Genomic DNA, 5,582 nt, shown 5'->3' with positions numbered 1-5,582 from the left:
CAGTTCCACGACCAGGACGAAAACCACACTGTTCCTTCTGAATCCGAGGTTCGACTATCCGGCGTAGTCTCCTCTCCAGTACAGCTGAATAAACCTTACCGGGAAGGCTGAGGAGTGTGATCCCACGATAGTTGGAACACACCCTCCGGTCCCCCTTCTTAAAGAGAGGGACCACCACTCCGGTCTGCCAATCCAGAGGTACCGCCCCCGATGTCCACGCGATGCTGCAGAGTCTTGCCAACCAAGACAGCCCCACAGCATCCAGAGCCTTAAGGAACTCCGGGCGGATCTCATCCACCCCTGGGGCCTTGCCACCGAGGAGCTTTTTAACTACCTCAGCAACCTCAGCCCCAGAAATAGGAGAGTCCACCACAGATTCCCCAGGCACTGCTTCCTCATAGGAAGACGTGTTGGTGGGATTGAGGAGGTCTTCAAAGTATTCCTTCTACCTATCCACAACATCCGCAGTTGAGGTCAGCAGAACACCATCCGCACCATACACGGTGTTGACAGTGCACTGCTTCCCCTTCCTGAGGCGGCGGATGGTGGTCCAGAATCGCTTCGAAGCCATCCGGAAGTAATTTTCCATGGCTTCCCCAAACTCTTCCCATATCCGAGTTTTTGCCTCTGTGACCGCCGAAGCTGCACACCGCTTGGCCTGTCGGTACCTGTCCACTGCCTCTGGAGTCCTATGAGCCAAAAGAACCCGGTAGGACTCCTTCTTCAGCTTGACGGCATCCCTCACCGCTGGTGTCCACCAGCGGGTTCTAGGATTACCGCCACGACAAGCACCAACTACCTTGCGGCCACAGCTCCGATCAGCCGCCTCGACAATAGAGGTGCGGAACATGGTCCACTCGGACTCAATGTCCAGCACCTCCCTCGTGACATGTTCAAAGTTCCTCCGGAGGTGGGAATTGAAAATTTCTCTGACAGGAGGCTCTGCCAGACGTTCCCAGCAAACCCTCACAATGCGTTTGGGCCTGCCAGGTCTGTCCGGCATCCTCCCCCACCATCGCAGCCAACTCACCACCAGGTGATCGGTAGAAAGCTCCGCCCCTCTCTTTACCCGAGTGTCCAAAACATGAGGCCGCAAATCCGATGACACAACTACAAAGTCGATCATGGAACTGCGGCCTAGGGTGTCCTGGTGCCAAGTCCACATATGGACACCCTTATGTTTGAACATGGTGTTTGTTATGGACAAACTGTGACGAGCACAGAAGTCCAATAACAAAACACCACTCGGGTTCGGATCCGGGGGACCATTCTTCCCAATCACGCCTCTCCAGGTTTCACTGTCGTTACCAACATGAGCGTTGAAGTCCCCCAGCAGAACAAGGGAATCACCCGGGGGAGCACTCTCCGGTACTCCCTCGAGTGTACCCAAAAAGGGTGGGTACTCTGAACTGTTGTTTGGTGCGTAAGCGCAAACAACAGTCAGGACCCGTCCCCCCACCCGAAGGCGGAGGGAGGCTACCCTTTCGTCCACTGGGTTGAACTCCAACGTGCAGGCTTTAAGCCGGGAGGCAACCAGAATTGCCACCCCAGCCCGTCGCCTCTCACTGCCGGCCACGCCAGAGTGAAAGAGAGTCCATCCCCTTTCAAGAGAAGTGGTTCCAGAGCCCTTGCTGTGCGTCGAAGTGAGTCCGACTACATCCAGCCGGAATTTCTCTACTTCGCGCACTAGCTCAGGCTCCTTTCCCCCCAGTGAGGTGACGTTCCACGTCCCAAGAGCGAGCTTATGTAGCCGAGGATCGGACTACCAAGTGCCCTGCCTTCGGCTGCCGCCCAGCTCACATTGCACCCGACCTCTATGGCCCCTGCTATGGGTGGTAAGCCCATTGGAGGGGGGACCCACGTGGCCTCTTCGGGCTGTGCCCGGCCGGGCCCCATGGGTACAGGCCCGGCCACCAGGCGCTCGCCATCGTGCCCCACCTCCGGGCCTGGCTCCAGAGGGGGACCCCGGTGACCCGCGTCCGGGCGAGGGAAATTTGGGTCCTTTGTTTTTACTTTTCATAGAGGTTTTATATATATATATATATATATATATATATATATATATATATATATGTATATATATATATATATATATATATATATGTATATATATATATATATATATATATATATATATATATATATGTATAGTTTATTTACGTTTAACCATTCATACAGGTAGCGGTAAAGTCCTAACCTATTACTGCTACTGGTTGCCGAATATAAATGAAGCTAGTTCAGACGTGTGCAGCGGGCTAATAATTGATGACCAGAATTGTGTATATGTTTAACAAAAATATTTATTATAGTAAAGTCACATTTATAAAACTCACTTTGTAACAAAAACGGAAAATACACAGGAGCAAACAAATACTACTTGGCACAGTCAAAAACTGTTGTGCCTCCACTCAGCAACACCTGAGCAAGATCCCAGCTCCTCCCTAAGTAGACTGGCACTTGGCCTTGAGTCAACCCCTTTAGTGACGTCATGAATTTGATGGACAGAAAGAGTATAAGCCTCTAACACACCAGCCCCTAATTGCTACTGGCGTGACGAACAGGGCAATTTAATTTGAAATCAATAAAATAAAAATAGAGCCATAATACCAAAACAAACCCTCAGTCTATGGTTTTCATGTTCCCTTTTACAATTCTGCAGTTATTTTATTCCAAACCTTCACATAGAAGGCATATCTTTGTTACGGGTCTTTCGATGATGCTCGGTTTGGTTTGCAGACGAACTAAGCGTACAAGGCCTTTCCTATCAGGAAAGGTTTCCAGTATTCTTCCCAGGATCCAACTTCCTATTGGTGCTGAAGCATCCACTACTGCAACAATATCTCCTGGTGTGAAACATCTTTTTTCATTTGTCCACTTTTGTGACTCTTGTTGCAACGGTAAATACTCGTGAAAACAACCTTTTCCAAAAAAGGTCAGCGATGTATTGACTGCCTCCATCTTCTTTTTGCATACAGATCCATCTTTGTAAACAGACCTGGTGGAAGAACTGGTTTTCCTTTCATAAAGAGTAAGTGATTTGGCGTCAGAGCCTCTAGGTCATTTGGATCATCCGATGGTCTTATGATGGGGCGATCATTTAGCCTAGCTTCAACTTCGCACAACACAGTTTGAAAGCCTTCATCGTCCAGTGTTAGTATGCGAAGCACGGCACTTAAAATCTTTCTGCCCATTCTGATGATGCGCTCCCATATGCCACCATTATGATAAGCAGTCGGTGGATTGAAACTCCACTTGATTCCCTTTTGTGCTAGAGATCTTTCGATAAGGGTTTGATGAAAGGAAGCCAAGGCCTCTGTTAACTCAATTTCTGTTCCCACAGAGTTGGTACCGTTGTCGGATCTCATGTGGGAAACTTGTCCTCTTCTACAGATGAATCTTCTAATAGTGTTAATGCATGAGCTTGTATCAAGGGAGTAAGCCACTTCCAGATGAACGGCTCTACTTGCCATGCAAGTGAATATTACTCCATAATGTTTCACGACGCAGCGCCCTCTTTTTAAGTTGATGGGGCCAAAATTGTCCACGCCCACGTTTGTGAATGGGGGGAGATCTGGAGTGACTCTCTCTGTGGATAGGTCCACCATTTTTTGTTCACCAGTCTTTCCTCTGTATTGTCTGCAGAATCTGCACTTTGTGGTGACCTTCCTTACTGTAGAATTGGCGTTTGTGATCCAAAACCTTTTCCTTACATTTGAAAGTATATGATCCTTCCTTCATGACCAAGTAGTTGATGGAAGTGCCGGAGAATAAGGCTGGAGATGTGTTGGTCTTTAGATAAGATGAGGGGATGCCTTACATATTCGGGGATAGCTGCTTTGTTCAATCGACCTCCATTTAGTATTGGATTTAGTTTGTAGATGGAGCTACTCTTTTGTACTCGTTTCCCAGAGGTTAACGAAGTGATTTCGCTGTGGAATCTTTCTTGCTGACAAAAGGAAATTATTGATATCTCTGCTTCTGAGAGATCATCAAGAGACAACTTCTGGCTTTCCATTGGAGCTTTCACAGCCTGCATTTCCTTATGCACATCCAATACTGGTGATCTATTACCAACAGTACGTGTAGACTATAGCTGTCTTCTTTTCCTACACATGTGTAGCAAGACCTTTTTTAGCTTAAGGATCCAGGCAACTGCAACCTTAAATCTTTGCCAGTCAGAGAAATAGGTTATTAGATGATGAGTAGCGTTCCCATCGTTAACAAAAGTTGCATTCACTATGAGATTGCGTTTAACTTCTGGGTCCTCAGCAGAGACATTGATGTCTATGGGCCCTTCTGGCCAGCTTTCCTTAGGCTCCCATAGAAACATCGGGCTTCCAATCCACCTCTGTTTGACCAGATCTTCTGCCTTCAATCATCTTGAAGCATCGTCGGCTGGGTTTTTTGTTGTGGGGATGTATCGCCACTGTGACACATCTGTGTGGTCCCTTATTGTTGTCACCTTGTTTGCAACAAATGTCTTGAACCTCTTATCTTCGTTTTTTATGTACTTTAGAACTGATGTGCTATCTGTCCAAAATACAGATTTTTCCAGAGGAAGCTGCAGCTCTGCCTGGAGCATTTTGTCCACTCTAAAATCGACGACGGCCACTGTGAGTTCCAGGCGAGGTATGGTGACAGGCTTCAGCGGAGCCACTCGGGCCTTTTCACACAAGAAAGCAACATGAACTACTTTCTGTGTGTTTTCCATTTTGAGGTATGTGGCAGTACCATAGGCATCTTCACTAGCATCTGAGAAGTGATGCAATTGAGCCATTGCAATACATCCGAAGTTCTTGGGCTGGATTCAACGACGGATCTTGAAATCTGCAACTTTCTCAAGGTCTGCTAGCCATTTGTTCCACTTGTGCTGGAAGGCTTGAGGTATCGGGTCTTCCCAATCACACTTCTGTCTGCATAGTTCCTGCAACAACAGCTTACCAGGGAGTGTAAGTGGAGCTAGGAATCCTAACGGATCATGAACCGAACTGATTATGGACAGCATGCCGCGTTTTGTGCGGGGCTTCTCCTTGATCCTTAACTTGAAGTTAAAGGTATCGGTCTCAATGCACCACTGAAGACCCAAAGCTCTCTTCATTGTCTCTGTTCAGATCTAGTTCATACAGGATTTTTGATTTGTGTACTTTTGTGATGCTTTGAAGCACCTTCCGGCTATTGCTCATCCATTTGTGAGATTGAAACCTCCTTTTTGGCGGACAGACCTGAGCTCAGAGATCAAGCAGACAGCAAGCTCATCAGAGAGAAAGCTTTTCAGCAGGTCATCCATGTAGAAGTTCCTGTTAATAGTGTCGATGACCTCTGCTGGAAAGCGGTGCTTGTTGTCGTTAGCGGTCTTTCTAAGAGCAAAGCATGAGCAGCTGGTTGACGAAACTCCATCCATCCATCCATCTTCTTCCGCTTATCCGAGGTCGGGTCGCGGGGGCGACAGCCTAAGCAGGGAAACCCAGACTTCCCTCTCCCCAGCCACTTCGTCTAGCTCTTCCCGGGGGATCCCGAGGCGTTCCCAGGCCAGCCGGGAGACATAGTCTTCCCAACGTGTCCTGGGTCTTCCCGGTGGCCTC

The sequence above is a fragment of the Nerophis ophidion genome, linkage group LG16, assembly GCF_033978795.1.
Source record: "Nerophis ophidion isolate RoL-2023_Sa linkage group LG16, RoL_Noph_v1.0, whole genome shotgun sequence".
Taxonomy (NCBI): Eukaryota; Metazoa; Chordata; class Actinopteri; order Syngnathiformes; family Syngnathidae; genus Nerophis; species Nerophis ophidion.
The sequence above is the reverse complement of the archived record's forward strand: the minus strand, read 5'-3'. Positions refer to the sequence as shown.